Raw genomic sequence first — 16,841 nt, forward strand, 5'->3', positions numbered from 1 at the left:
TGATTAGGTCATGAAGGTGGAACCCTCTTGAATGGGATTGGTGCCCTTATAAAGGAGGCTTCAGAGACCTCCCTCGCTCCCACCCCTCATTTGAGGACATGGTAGAATTGAGGTAGAATTGAGGACAATCTAAGAACGAGGAAGTGGCCTTTTTCAAACACTGGATTTGTAGGCACCTTGATCTTGGACTTCCTAGCATCTGAAACAATGAGGAATAAATTTCTATTGTTTACAAGCAACCCCGTCTATGGTAGTCTCTCTCTCTCTCTCTTTTTTTAAAGATTTTATTTATTTGACAGAAATCACAAGTAGACAGGCAGGCAGAGAGAGAGTGGGGGAGGTAGGCTCCCTGCCAAGCAGAGAGCCCGATGTGGGGCTCGATCCCAGGACCCTGGGATCATGACCTGAGCCGAAGGCAGAGGCTTTAATCCACTGAGCCACCCAGGCGCCCCTCTATGGTAGTCTCTTAAAGCAGCCTGATCAGACTAAGACAGTAATATTGCATCAATATTATTTTTCTAGAATCTGATAATTGTGCTATGATGATGTAAGATCTTTGTTTCTTTAACAAAGAAAGATCTTTGTTCTTAGGAAACATGAAGTATTTAGGGGTAAAGCATTGTGATATTTGCAACTTACATTTCCATGGCCCAGAAAAAAAGGGATAAACACATAAGGCAGGAAAAGATTAATCAGAGAATCTGGGTTAACAAGACATGGGTATTCACTATATTATTCTTACAACTTTTCTATAGAAACAGTTCAAATTAAAATGTAAAAAAAGAAAGCACTAGAATACATATTGAGTTCTATGGAGAGCTCAGGGAACATAAGGGTCAAAAGTGTCCCTTGGATTTAGCCACATGGACTTAATCTTGAATTCATGGCACTTAAATTCTAGAAGGAAACTCATAAATGAATATATGATTACAAATTGGAATAGGGATTGGAAAAAAAAAAGAACAGGGTGTGATGTGAGGGCATGGCATGCATGTAATTAGTGCTTTGGTCAAACCAAGATATAAAGAAGGTCACTAGAGGGAGAGGTGAGGTCCAGGTGGATGCAGAATCAAGGAGGGTTTGGGAGAGGTTGTATTTGCACAGGATATGGAATGATGGGCAGAGGTTCCCAGAGAGGTGGAGTATGCATGTTTTATATAGGGGGAGCAAGGATGGGCACTGAGAAATCTGGTGTGTGCAGGGCATGGAATGTGGGGGAGGAGGGTAAGTAATGAGAGAGGCATCTTGAGAAGGCAGGTAGGGGGTAGATTTAGAAGAACCTTGTTTTCTGGGCTGAGCACCTTGACCTTTGCCTGAAGAGATTATACGTCTTGTCTGGTGTCTCAGCCAAAAGATGGCTTCCAAACCTTCTCTCCACATAAGAAAATGTTCTACTAAATGCACGCGGGTACTCAAGCTGGAAGCCAGTGTACCCTTCTTGCCACCCGCCTCTTGCAGCCCATGCCCAAATGTCAGCAGGCCCGTCAGTTCTACCTTCTAAATACGTGTCTGTTTACAGTTCTCAACCTCTGCTGTAGTGCTCCTCCATTCATTGGACAACACAATATTTAACTGTATGTCAACCCCCTTCTCCAAAATTATTCTCCTCCCCCTTCTCCAAAATTATTAAATGTCAAGATCCTTAACATGGCCTGTTGGGTCCTATATGTTCTGGCTTCTGTCCCCTCTCCAGTTCTGCTTTGTCCCATCCTTCCTTGTCTTGACTCAGCTCCAAACAGTTAAGTTTATTGGGTTTTCCATCCTCTGATGGGGCAAGGCTCTATTCTGACTCTGGTCTTTGCTCTTTCTTTCTTTTCCCTCGGCCTTAGATCTCTTTTCCTCACCCTGATCCTTTACCTGGTTTACCTTTCTGTGAGTTCGTTAGGGCTGCCATGACAAAGTACCACAGCTTGGGTGACTTAAAAAACAAATGACTTTTCTTACAGTTCTAGAAGTGCAAGATCAAGGTGTCAGCAGGGTTGGTTTCTTCCAAGGCTTGTAGATGGCTTTCTCCGTTGTGTCCTCTTGTGCTCTCCCCTCTGGGTGTGTCTATCTAAATTTCCTTTTATAAGAACACCAGCCCTATTGGGATAGGGCCCATCCTAATGACTTCATTTTAACTTAACTACCTCTTTCAGGACTCTGTCTCCATACAGTTACATTCTGAGGTCCTGGGGATAAGGGTTTCAAAATATGAGCTTTGGGGAGACACAATTCAGCCCATAACTACTCTTCTCAATGTTTGTTTGTTTGTTTTTAAAGATTTTATTTATATATTTGACAGAGATCACAAGTAGGCAGAGAGGCAGGCAGAGAGAGAGAGAAGGAAGCAGGCTCCCTGCTGAGCAGAGAGCCCAATGCGGGGCTCTATCCCAGGACCCCGGGATCATGACCTGAGCCGAAGGCAGAGGCTTTAACCCACTGAGCCACCCAGGTGCCCCTACTCTTCTCAGTGTTTAGGTTGCAGGCTCAACGTTGCTTCCTGAGGTACTCCATTCCGAATTAGATTTCCTGTTGTTTTTGTATATAGCACCCAGTTTGTTTGTTTTTCCCCTCTAATAACCATTCCATTTTGTAGTTGCGTATTCATTTATGGGTCTCCACCTAGAATTTAAGTGCCATGAATTCAAGATCCACACCTTTTCTGGTCACTGGTATATCCCTGGTGTCTAGCACAGTTCCAGGCCCATAATAAGCAGTCAGTGCAAAGTTGCTGAATGAGTAAATTAATGAAAAGTCCAGAGACTGCACAGGATCTAGCGAGTTTGTGTCTAGTTAAACTGAGACCAAAACCATTGCAAAGAGAGATGATTCTTATCCATGTTTACAGATGTGCAGAACAAGTGATTTCACACCAGCCCTTGGCATCCCCCCACTGCAGCCTTTTGGCATGAAATGTGCAAACAGTGGCTGGAAATTGATTCAAGCTCAGAGGTAGGGAGCTGGGGAGAACACATGTATAAAATTATTGCTGATATATGCTGTGACATAGCCCAGCATGATACCACGGGCCAGTGCATGACCAAAACTAATGACATTGGGCTTTTTGCTTCAAAGATAAGAAAATTCAGCCTTAAGTAGGGACTCAGAACAAATTTCATTCTTGTTCAATTGTTTTTAGCTGTTTAGATTTAAACTTGATTTGAATTTGTTTTCTAGGTGGGTCCATTTAAAAAAATTTAATATTTGGTAAGGTTTAGTGTGTCAGTGCAGTTTTCCTCTAGCTTGTGGTTCAGTCTCTGGGAGATCCCTGAGTCTCAGGCATTCTCAGGCAAGATCATAAATTCCAAGAATCGTCATGCTAGAAGGTTCTAGAGAATTCTTTTATTCAGTCCTCTGCTAGCAAAAGGTTGTTTGATTTGTCCAGGCAGACTGGTCATTTATTTTTATTTATTTAGTAAACATGTATTGAGTGTTTACTCTGTGCTAAGTACCATGGGTTAACAAGGAATAATAAGATATAATATCCACCCTCAAAGTTGCTCCTTGAGGGCATGGGCCAAATCTCGGTCTTGTTTTCTCTTATGTGGTGTCTGGTTCACTGCACAGTGGCATTTGTCATTTTTGGTGCCCAGCGTCAGACTCTCCATCTTATCTTTGGAAAATATCCCATTATATGAGTCTTAGTGGGAGGCAGGGCCCTTTTCCCATTAGAGGAACTCCAATGATGAGGTCATTGCTATCCCAGTGTCCTCTGCAGCCCACATGTGACATGTGACCCAGACTTGGCCAATCAGATGCACACGTGTATGACTTAGAAATGGAGTCTTAGAAATGGAGTGGAGGATTTTGGAGATGGCAGGAGCAGCAGTGGGCTTCTGGAGGCCAGTGATGGTGCCAGTGTTAGCACTCAGTGCACTCAGTACCCAGGAGAGGAGGGGCAGAGGTCTGAGCTATAGCCTGCCCCCAGTTCAGTGGCTGCTTCAGTCCTGTCCTCTCTGATTGGCTCTTGTCACCCGGGTTTGGCATGGTCATGACTGTTGGCCACCCTACCTTTCTTCCTGTCCATGTGCCAGGCCTGGCTCTCCAGGCTTCCTAATGGTTCTGCTAGCTCCCCATCATCCCCAGAATGCTTCAAGGAGCCAGAGTTGGTTTCTGTTGATTGCAACTAGGAAACTTGACTTGTGTAACTCTTGCTCCACCAACCCAGAAACAGCAGTAACTTCCTCACTCTTCCATAATTCACTTTAATTTTTATTCTGAACTCCCCATGATACTGGATAGCAAATACTTGATCTTAGTCAATTCAGGATTTCTTCTCCCCACCCATCTTTCTTTAAGATACCATCTAAAAGTAATTTTTAATATTATAAAAGCACAGAAAGGTGAATAACGGAGAAAAATGCCAGAGATAATCCCAGCTACTCTATTCAACAACTGGTTCTCGTACCTTCATGTTCTCTATGTGTGATAATGCAAACCATTCCCTATGCTGGTTAAAATATTTAAAATTCGTATTATCAGATCAACATTTTCCTTGTGATTTCTAGCATTTATAATTATTATTATGAACTCTGTTACAAAAGTTTATTTTAAAAGTTTACATGTTAAAAAATTAAAGCTATGGGAGAGCTGAAACAATAGTACCATGAACACTGGTATACCGCCCCCTTCCGGATCGATGATTAACATTTTGCTGGATCTGCTTTCTCTCTCTTGTTTATCTGTATGTTTTGCCTGCTGAATTATTTGGAAAATAATTTGCAGAAATTAGGGTATTTCATCTCTTGGTAGTTCATTATGCATTTTCCTAAGTAAAAGGACTCTCTCTGACATAATTGCAATACCACTTTCACAATTAAGAAAATTAACAATAATTTCATAATCTCAGCTAAAATCTAGTCCATATTCCAAATTCCCCGGTTGTCCCAACACTGTCTCTTAGAGGTGGGTTCTGAGAGCATCTTTCTTTTTTAAGTTGCCAGAGGCTTAAATAATATCTGAGTATTGGAGGTTATCAGGGGCTGAGATGCATGTAGTCCTGTGGGAGGAGATCTGTAAGACTATTTCATGTGCCTGGATCCTTTCCATGTCCCCCTTGGGTTCTTGCTGGTTTCTTGGATGAACCACTCAGAGCACAGATCCCCAGTACTCTAATTTCTTACTGGGGTCTCTCTTATAGTGCCCCCTAGTGAGGCTAGGAGGGCAGGTCTCCCTAGTACCCAAACTTTCTTCTCTGCTTTCTTTTTTTGTCTTGTCTTGAATGCAGAAAACCCTGGTCTGGCTCTTTGTGTTTATTTTTCCTTTGACCCAACTCCCTTCAAGGTTCAGTCTTTTGAAATTTAAAAGCCTTTTTTTTTTTTTTTTCTGTTTTCAGGGTCTGACCCCTTGAATAGAGCATGGTCTTGGGATAACAGGACATACTGGTGGAAGGAGAAAAGAACATCACTTAATCTTTCAAAATATTATCCTGGGTTGTTTGTTTTGTGCAGACATTAGCACATGTATTTGGCTGCTATGCCCCAGGAGGTCCATACTGGTTGTTAAAACATTAAGATACTTCTGACCTGGACCACTAATCCCGTCATCCTATAAGACAAGTTTTGCATATTTTCTTCGTGTTTCTCCTATGTATGTTTTTAGATCTTTATGAATATAATTAATGTGGTGATAAACTAATACCATACAGTGATAAACAGCGGCTGTCCTGAACAACCCCCCTCCCACCTCTAACTCCCTACCCCCGGCAGTCCAGCTCCTGCCCCGGACAGTTCAGACCTTCAGCAGTCAGTGGGTGAATGCCCAGAAGAGCAGGGAGCCTTCAGGACCCTGTCTAAATCCATTCTGCTGGGTCAGTACCAAGACTTCCAGCCTGTTTTGAATATTCCCGTGGAGAAAATATAAATTGGATCATATCACCTTCCTACTTAAAACCCTTCATTGGCTCCTTGTTTCACTTGGAATTAAGTTCCAGCTGCTTCACAGGGCACACAGGCATTATAAGGTCTGGCTCTCGATTTCCTCATTAGCTTCTGCTCTTAGAGTTTCCCCACCTGCTTCCTATCCTGCCTCCTGCTGCTCATGTCCTAGCCGAACTGAACCCATTTGTTCCCTAAAGATCCCATGCCCTTTGTGGATTCTGGGTCTTCTCACAGTTCTTCTGCCTGAAGAGGCCTCACTAATGACTGCCAACCTTTAGGTCTTAGGTTAAAATATCCTTTCTTCTGGGAAGTGGTCTGTGAAACTTCTTGGTCCAGGCTCCGGCTTCCTGTAGCTCTTTGAACTTCTCTTACTGTAGAACTTAGAACAATTTCTTATTATTTCTGCTATCTTTCCACAAGACTCTGAGTTCCAGAAGGTTAGCACCCATTGCTTACATAGTCACCATTTTACCCTATCTGCCTAGCCTGGTACTAAATAGACATTGGAAGAAATAATAAAGTTTATACATTCATAAATGTGTATGTGTATATATTTACTCACATACAAGTATGAGAGAGTGAGCAGATGAGAACCAGAAAGGGGATGATTTGGAATACGGCGAAAAATGTAATGATGTCACTCAAGGGTGCAAATGGGAACACTTGGTGTTTGTGTGTAGATAACTCAAAATCTAGTAGCCTGGTGAAAGGAGGTTAGCAGAGCTGATACGGACTGAGGCAAGAGATTGTTTTACCAGTAATTCATACTGTAGGTTCATTATCATGGCATTTTAAGGCCTCTTTTTTATTTTTTAAGATTTTATTTATTTATTTGACAGAGATCACAAGTAGGCAGAGACGCAGGCTCCCCTCTGAGCAGAGAGCCCAATGTGGGGCTCGATCCCAGGACCCTGGGATCGTGACCTGAGCCAAAGGCAGAGGCTTTAAGCCACTGAGCTACCCAGGCGACCCTTAAGGCCTCTTATAAATAAAAGTCTAGTGGGGTGCCTGGGTGGCTTAGTTGGTTCAGCATCCAACTCTTGGTTTCTGCTCAGGTCATGGTCCTGAAGGTTGTAAGATTGAGCCTTGTAGGCCCCGTGCTCAGCAGGGAGTCTGCTTAAGATTCCCTCTGCACCTCCCCCTGCTTACATGCTTGCCCTCTCTCTCTGAAAATCAATCAATCTTTAAAAAAAAAAAAAATAGAAGTAAGGACACCTGGGTGGCTCAGAAGGTTGAGCATCTGCCTTCGGCTGGGGTAGTGATCCTGAGGTCCTGGGGCCCAGCTCTGTGTTGGGCTTCCTGCTCAGCCAGGAGTCTGCTTCTCCCTTCCCTCTTTCCTCCCACCCCTGCTCATGCTCTCTCTCAAATAAATAAAATCTTTAAAAATACATTTAAAAAAGGAAGAAATAAAAGTCTAGAGAAAACTTGGGTTGCCAGTACCTTTACAGTGTGAAGAAAGCAAGAAATTAATTGTGGGAAATCTGCCCACCAGGCTCGTGAGCCCATTAACAGAGCAAAGAGAATCCTTTCTTGTCACTACTGGGAAGCAGGGCATTCAAGATTAATGTGTGATCCTATGGCCATTAGAAACATAATAATGAGGCTGCACCCCAAAACGTTTTTCTACCTGTGAGAGCTTCCTGCTTACCATATACACTAGCTCCCATCTGTTTCATAAACGTTGGCCAGCCTGCCGTGAGTAATGGCCGCTCCATCACTTAGGGGACAAATGTTCCATTTGCGCTGCATCATGGGGAGTTTGCATGGACGTGTCATCCACTTCCTGCCGGCCAAAAAAGCAGTCACTGGAGGCAGAGCTAGTCCAGGCAAGGTATCCCAAGACAGGCAGTGACTGAATCGCCAGGGCCTGACATAAAAGTTTGCTTCTCAAAGAGCAAGTTTTCATTTGTGCCATAATATATAGGAAGCCTTGTTTATTTATTCACTTGTTTGCTCTTTGACCCCCTCGTGATAGCGAGCCTAAATTCCAACAAGGAACGAGCATGGTGCGTGATGAATTATGAAGGAAGAGAGATGAATGTCAGACTGGAGTCAGTGTCCCATCTAAAGGAGGCAGGTGCTTTTCAGCTCTGGCCAGTTGTTTCTCTGGGATAGATTTTTTTTTTTTTTAAAGATTTTACTTACTTGTCAGAGAGAGAGAGTATACAAGCAGAAGACGTGGCAGACAGAGGGAGAAGCAGCCTCCCTGCTGAGCAAGGAGCCCTATATGGGGCTCGGTCCCAGGACCCTGGGATCTGACCTGAGCCAAAGGCAGATGTTCAACCGACTGAGCCACCCAGACATCCCTCTGGGATAGATTTGTAATACTGCTTTCCAGGCATTCCATTTTCCCTCCTGCAGTGGTTCTTCCTGCAAGGGCATGATATATCCTCTCCCCGTTGACTGGTTTTGGCCAATGAAATGTGGGTGGAAGAGGCGTGTGTCACTTCTGGGTGAAAGCCATAAGCTTGGTTTGTTATGTCTCCTTTTCCTTTGGCCTCAGTGACTGTCAGTGTTCCAGATGGAGCTCGGGGAGAGGCAGAGGGCAGAGCCACAGCCTCCCTAGATGGAAATGGAGTGTGAGTGAGAAAACAGTTTGAGATTTTGACCTTGTTTTTGTGGCATTGCTCACCTATCCTAACTATATATGTAGTATTCCAAATCTTTGGATTTTTTTTTTCCCCTAGAGAAGCCATAAACCCAGATTTTTTGTGAAATATGTATATTTTAAATTTTATAATGAACCAATTATATATATAACATATGTATAACAATTATAAATATAGCATGTAACAAATTATATATGTATGTAACATACACACACAATATTCAGAAGGTAGGCCAGAAAACACGTGTAGACCATTGGTTTCCCACCGGTAGGCAAGATACAAGGTATATCATGGTATACAAAACAGACATGCTCCTTAGCTTATAGGGCTTACAGGAAAAAAATGTTGGACCAAAAAAAAAAAAAAAGTAAAAATAATTATTGAGTTGTCCTTGTGATAAGCACTAAAAGAGACGTATAGGGTGATGTGAGAGCTACCTAAGGGGGATTAATCTAGATGAGGGCCAGGAAAGGCTTCACTAGGAGGTGAGAAAGGCTTGGCTAGGTCAAGGGCAAAGCCCTGAGGCTGGGAACAGGTGAGAATGGCCACGTGAAAGGTCCTGAATGGGGAAGTAGGGACTCTAACCCTAACCCTAACTCCGAAGTTGAGGAGCTGAAAGAATTTCAATGTAGCTGGAGCTCCAAGGGGCAAGAGATGAGGCTCAAGTGGTGAGGGAGTCTTTGTAGGCCATAAAGAATAATTTGAACTTTAGCCGAGAGTAATAGGGAGCCACTGAATGATTCTTAGTGAGGGATGGCCATATTCTGAAGTTGTGACATTTAATCATTTATTATTTTTTTATTGGTTTATTTGACATTTCTTCGAGTGTCCACTTTGTGGCAGGCATTGTGCTAAGCCCAGGAAATGCAAAAATAAATTCTGACCTCAAGGCACTTGTAGCTTAACTTCATAAGATTGGTGCCACGTAGACACAGCTATAAGTAAAAGTAGACAGTGGTATGTCTTCATCATTTACTTATTTATTCACAACAGACATTTTTTGAGCACTTAAACATATGTGCCATGCACTTTTTGTACACATTGGGTTTATTGTGAGCAAGACATTATGGATCTTATAGTTTAAATCACCTCATATGGCAAAGTTTCTTTATTTCTAAAATGGAAAAGTATTTGCATCACAACAAAATTGTTATGTTTACATGAGAGAAAGTACTTAGCATAATGTCTAGAAGATAAGTGAGCTATAAGAGATAGCTACTTACTATCATTATTATTATTATTATAGTTACCTCATGGTAGAGAAGAATCCCTAAGACCAATATGATTAGAGGTACTGGCGGTAGAAGGGGTGGGCCAGAGAAAAATGAGTGGCTCCAGAGAGGCTAGAACTAATTAGAACTGGCAAGGGTGTTTGTGTGTGTGTGTGTGTGTGTGTGTGTGTGTGTGTGTGTGTGCATGTGCACATGCCTGCTGTACATGCATGTTGGAGGGTCATTGTAACATGCCTTTGACTAGTAGAATATTAAGATTATGATTGGCAGGTAATATGACCTTCCCTGAGTGAGGAGAGGAAAGAAGATGGGGAATGAGGCTGAGAGCTAAAGCTGATACACAGGGAGATTCATAGAGTACACAGGAAGTGAATATGTGGTCATTTCCTGCTAGATTCAGTATGTGTGGTCTTTTGGGGTGCATAACCATTGGCAGGATGACCATAATCCTTCCTGAATAAATTAAGAGAATAAATAATACATTTCCAAGGCATCTGTCACCTCTGCTAAGGCCCTCCAACATTCAGCTAAGTCAGGCAGATAGGTGCGCTAAGCCTGAGTCAGAAGGTGCTCTCTGCATTGGAGGTTGGGGTGTTAGGTAATGGGGCAGCCATTTTGACATTGAATGAATCTTTCTCAGTGTTTGGTAATAATATGGTATAGACGCTCTATAAAGATGCTATTTTGGGGCACCTGTGTTGCTCAGTCAGTTAAGCCTCTGTCTCTTGGTTTCAGCTCAGATGATGATCTCAGGGTTGTGAGACAGAGCTCCACAATGGGATCCACACTCAGCCTGAAGTCTGCTAGAGATCCTTTCTTTCCCTCTCCTCTGCCCTTCCCACTATCCCCCACCCCTTGCTCTCTCTCTAAAAAAACAAAAAAAAACTTAAAAAAATTTTGAAAGTGCTATATTATAAGCCAGATTATAAGTATGTCATGTGTATGTACATATATATTTTGCTAAACCATAAAGAGCAGCACTGTCCAACAGGCATATAATAACAACTAAATATATAATTAGCATTTTTCTACTAGCCACACAGTGACAGTAAAAATAAACATGCAAAATTAATTTTAGTATTTAATTTAACATAATATATCCAAAGGCAAATGTTATATTTCAACAGGTAATCAATGTAACATTTATTAGATATTCTACATTTTTTTTTCATCTTCAGTCTTTGAAATTCAGTGTGCATTTTATACTTAACAGCTCATGTCTGTTTTGACCAACCACATGTGCTAATGACTAGCAGTATTGGGCAGCACGGAAAATAGAACAATGACTTTCAAATGTTCTTGACCAGGGTAAGAAACACACACACAAATGAAGCAAAACTTTTATGAAATAATATTCACACTATGAAACTTGCGCTCTGCTATTTTCTATTCTGTTCTATTCAATTTTTTTAAAAAATGCTGGTCATGACCCACTAAATCGATTTTATGACCACCTGTGGGTGGAGGCCTGCAGTTTGAAAACCACAGATACGGAAAGCATGTGGGGTTACATCTTGAATGGGAGGTTAAAGGTAGGGGTTCTGGTGTTAGTGCTTCAGGCAAAAATCTTGTGTGGCCCAAATTACCTTAAGTTGCCCTGGGTCTTTACAAGGGCAAAAGGCAAGAATTAACTTATCTTGTTTCTTTTTACATTTTGATTGTGAACCTTCCTTTCTCTGGGGCACTGGAGCCAAATCCTAGTGTGATTGGTTTTAAGAGCCATAGGATAAATTTTTCTCTTTTTCATAATTGAATTCAGATAAGGTAAATGTGTGTGTTGCCAACACCCTGGATACAATAGATGTTCAACTGATTTACATATATCTTCCTCTCCTATAGGCGTGAAGTCTTATAGGAGCCAAAAAATGGCCTTGGGATGAGGGCCATGAGTCACACTGAAATTATATGCAGCTTAAAGATGTGCGTCTTGTCTTGCAAAGATCTTTGTTCCAACAAAAGCTAAGAAAACAGTTGGCCTAATGTGCTTATAATAACGTGGGTAGACTTTCTGAAGCGGGGCCCTGCAAATAGACAATCAAACAAACAAACAAACACAACAACAAAAAACAAAAACAGATTAACAGGAGAGGAGGTATACACATTTTATTTGGTAGTAATATTAATACTTATTTATTTATTTTTACCTGTACGGAGGCCTGAAGCCTTCTTAGAAAAGAAATGAAGACCCAAAGCGGTGATTAGACCTGGGGTCTTCTATACCATCTAAACAAAGAAAGTACATTTGTGGAGAAGTGACAAGGCAAAGGAGAAGGGGTTTGGGCTTTTAGGTGTAGCAGATTGTGGAAAGGTAAATATATGGGAGAAACTAATGGAAGATAGGAGTTATTTTAGTAAAGTTTGTCCTGAAGGCTTATTTTGGTGCTCAGGTTCTGTCTCCAGTGGTTGTTTTCTCTCCTGGTCCAGAAGGGAGGGGATGACCCTCACAAAGGGAAAGGTCCTGCTCTTAGGTAGACGAGGGAGAACAGAGAACTCCTTGTGTTGGCTGCTTCTTAATTACCTTTACCTCCAGACAAGCCTCGTGCGAAAGTGGCTATTGTGGGCTGGCATATTCTGATCCCCTTCAGTACACATGGGAACAGCTCACTAATCTTGCAATCTTAAGGATCTGAATCAATCCTGGGGATCCAAAGGGATCCAAAGGATCCAGAAGCCTCCTAAGGTGCAAAATGCATGTCTGGACATTCCCTGGGACCCCATCTGAAGCCTGTGCATCCCTTGCAAGTCATGCTAAAATGCCTCTGACTGACCAGAGGCAGAAACTTGATGGAAATGAGTGCCAGCAGACTCCTCAGCAATGGGAGACACGTTTGAGGACCGTCTGAGGAAAAGGGAGAAGACATGCTACAGGGACAGGCCACACCTGACCTGACCACAGCTACTTCTTTGGAGACATGCCACGGGACCTCGGAAGGCCAGGAACCTGTGGCCCCTGTGCTCATTATCCCAGGTGCCTCTTCTCTCCTGGTCACAGCTGATTGGACTAGAGGTGGTCACTTGACTGCAGTCCAGCCAATCGGAGTCTTTGTTTCTTGAGAATTTGCATAAAGAGAACTAGAAATTAGCTGCGTTGGGTGCTGGAGCCCTTAAAGGGTATGGGCGTGGGTGAGAGCCAGGGTTGGTTTCATGGCAAGCTGACGCCCAGGTAGACGTACGTTATGAAGAAGCAGAACGGTGAAACTTAACAGAGGAGGCTGATTTGCAGAGTAATTTAAGAAGTAGAAAGAAGCCAAGAGGAGCGAGTACTTTCTGGGTCATGTGAGGGTAGCCCAGTGGTTCTCAATAGGAGGTGATTTTTTTTTTAAAAGATTTTATTTATTTATTTGACAGAGATCGCAAGTAGGCAGAGAGGCAGGCAGAGAGAGAGAGAGGGAAGCAGGCTCCCTGCTGGGCAGGGAACCCGATGTGGGGCTCGATCCCAGGACCCTGGGATCATGACCTGAGCCAAAAGCAGAGGCTTTAACACACTGAGCCACCCAGGCGCCCCTAGGAGGTGATTTTTTAAAAAGATTTTATTTATTTATTTGACAGAGATCACAAGTAGGCAGAGAGGCAGGCAGAGAGAGAGGGGGAAGCAGGTTCCCTGCTGAGCAGACAGCCCGATGTGGGGCTCCATCCCAGGACCCTGAGATCATGACCCCATCCGAAGGCAGAAGCTTAACCCACTGAGCCACCCAGGCACCACAGAAGTGATTTTTATACCCAGTACCCCACCTCTGCAAGGGATATTAGTCAGTGTCTGGAGACATTTTTGATAGTCCCAACTGGGTGAGGGGAATGCTCTCCATATTTAGTGGGTAGAGGCCAGAGGGATGCTACTTAAATATTCTGTAATGCCCAGAACAGCCCCCCAACAAAGAATGGTCTAGCCCCCTCAAATGTCAGTAATGTCCATGGTAGTAGTAGTTTTTTCTGTCCGGGTCCTTAAAATAAATTCCACCTTATTTAAACTGTCTTGAATATATTCTCTCCCTACCCCACTTCTGTCTCGCTGATAGTAATACTAGCTAATATTTATTGAGTGTTTCCTATGTGCTAGTCTCATGTTAAGCACTTTCAGACATTCACACATTTAATCTTCCAAACCAACCTTATAAGGCAGGAATTATTATTAATTCATTTTATAGATGGAGAAACTGAGGCTTAACTCAGTTAACTTACCCAAGACAAGAGTCAAGAAAGCTTGGCCTCAGAGCTCGGGCTCTTAATTATGATGTACAAAGACTAAGGCCAAAAAGTTATAAAAGCAGCCACAGGAATTCCAAAGGCTCCATATCTTTGGGAGGGGAACATGAATTTAGGAGCAAAAATCCAACATGCTCGACAGCAACAGAAGATAATACCATTTTAGAGTCCGGTAATGGTAATAATGAACACTTTCAAGTGTTTATTGTGTTCAGTACTTCTCTGCTTTGCAAATATTGGCTTATGAGGCTGCTTTTCTTATTCTCATCCCTATTTTACAGATGAGGAAACCATGGTACAGTACAGTGAAGTAAATGTCACAGAGCTAGTAAATGGCAACGAAAATTCCATCCCAGATACTCTGGCTCAAAAATCTGTGCATTTTCCAACATAGACTATTTCTCAGTAAAAGCAAAAAGAAACATTTGCAGTATCAAACATAAGTCAAGGCCCTTGTATTTTAAGATTCAAGTTAAAAGAAGGGCCTGGGTAAAGAGAGAACAATGTGAGTTGAGATTTTAAGGTATGAATATGCAGGTTCAAATTCAGGAGGTCCATTAATGCTGCCGCGACTGGGATGGGGGACTGGCATGGATGCCTTGGATGCTTGACTTAAGGCTGAAATGGCAAAGTGGACCTAAAGTGAACTGAATTCCATGGTAAGAGTTTGAGGCTTATTCTCTTAGTCTGGTAGAGCCAAAGGTTGGGGGCAAAGGAACGAAGATTATGGTCAGGTAGGTTAGAAAGAGTCCCCTGTGACAGTGCCAAGCATACATTGGGGCAGTAAGAAAGTAGAGTCAGGGAGTCTTGCCGTGTGAGACTGACCTTGGCCAGAGGGCAGGGCATAGTGAGGATTTGAGAAGTGGGTCAGAGGTAGAAAGTTTTGACTCAGCATATGGCTGGACTTAGGGCCAAGAGAGGGAGGAGGTAAAAATAGACAGTAAGATCCTAGATGGGATTTGGTAGTTGGTGAATCTGGAAAAGGAATGTAGCAAATGGGACCCCAAAAGTGTATTTTTTAAAAGTAAAAGCAATACTGGGTGTCTGGCTGGCTCAGTTGGTAGAGGGTGTGATTCTTGATCTTGGGGTCGTGAGTTCAAGTCCCATGTTGGGCATCAAGATTACTTAAAAATAAAATCTTAAATGGAAAAACAGTACAATGTGACTTTGAACATGGTAGATGTAGTAAAATTCTCTGATCTTAACCACTAGATATAATCCACTTTAAGTTATGGTCTAAAAATATGTTTTTATAAATGTGTGTGTGTGTGTATTAATCCTGGATTATATTATTCTGCATTTTTCTCACAATATATTATGTGCTTCTTTCCAAACCAGTTCATATACATTTACAACATTATTTTTAATGGCTACATAATATTCATGATACATAATATTCCATTGCCTTGCTATATTAAGATTCATTTAGCCAACTGACTATTGATGGAAATTTGGGTTGTTTCCAGTTTTCTATTTGTATGTTTTTTATTACCAACAAAGCAGTGGTCTTTGTATATCTTTGAATTTTTGTGCCAATGGATTTATGCTATAAATTTTTCATAGAATTGCTGGGTCAAAGATTGAGCACATTTAAAATTTTGATAAATTCTTCTAAATTGCCAGATAACCAGGTTTTTAGGAGAGGTTAATGAGTTCCGGTTTGGTCAAGTTAAGGTCAGGGTGTCAAAGGTCAAAGATCACTGTGGATCCCCCCAAATCATTAATAACCCAGGTTAGGACTCTGAACAAAAGTGACAACTAGAGATATGCCAGAAGCAGAACTATGAGAATTCTAAGCAGAAAATAAATAGATCAGTTCTTCCTGTTACGCTGTCATTAGCAACGTGTGCTGCTCCTTTGCAGCAATCCTACAAGTGTCCGTGCTTAATTATGCCACAGATTATTCAGTAACGGTGTCACCGGCTCACCTGTAAATACGACCAAGAGTAGAGATCATATCTGTCTTGTTCCTCTCAGTAACGTCTGTGGGTCAGAGAGCGACAATGGGTCGTCTGTGGGTCAGAGAGCCCGGTAGGTGCTCAACGCTAGTATTTGAAGAGCGAATATTGAGGGGATATGAGACAGTGAGCTGCTTGTGTGTGTAGATTGTATCTCATTCATCTCTGTATCCCACGGCCTATAACAGTGCTTGGCAAATAGTAGGCACTCAATAAAATTTTGTGTAATGAGTTGTGATGGTTTATTTTATGTGTCAACCTGACTGGGCCACCGGACACCCAAATAGCTGATGTAATATCATCTCTGGTTATGTCCCTGAGGGTGTTTCTGGAAGACATTAGCATATGAATTGGTGAATTCAGTAAAGCAGATGGCCCTAATTTGTTGAGGACCGAAATAGAATAAAAAGGTAGAAGAAGTTTGAATGAACTCCGTCCAACTGAGCTGCTTCTGCCCTTGGCCTTCCTGGTTTCAGGCCATCAGATCTACTGGAATCCACACCATTAACTCTTTGGCTCTTCTCGAACTACGTGGCTGACTTTCCTGGCTCTCTACCTTACGGAAGCCAGGTTGTGGGACTTCTCAGCCTTGATAGTTACATGACCCAATACCTTACAATAAATCTCTTTATGTTGAAGAGATCTATCTCCTATCGGTTCTTTCTGTCTGGAGAACCCTAACTAATACACAGGTTAATGGCCTAATTCTTTTCCATTCATTTCACTCTATGCAGAAATCATTCCAGTGGCTTCAGAGTTATCCCAAATAACCAAATATGTTCAATGCCAAGGTAGTTGGTGGCTCAAGTGCGTCGAGTGGCTAGCTAAAAACCATTCTGTAAAAGATTTGACCCGAGTTTTCTCCTCTTTGCCTCACATACCTTTTTTGATCTATCAGAAGCTCTGCACGGTCTCAGATCAAATAAAGGCCCTCAAGAAACCAGTGATGGCTATCAGAGCTCTGCACACTTCATTGGA

The sequence above is a fragment of the Enhydra lutris genome, unplaced genomic scaffold, assembly GCF_002288905.1.
Source record: "Enhydra lutris kenyoni isolate GAN:26980312 unplaced genomic scaffold, ASM228890v2 scaffoldscaffold46, whole genome shotgun sequence".
Lineage (NCBI taxonomy): Eukaryota > Metazoa > Chordata > Mammalia > Carnivora > Mustelidae > Enhydra > Enhydra lutris.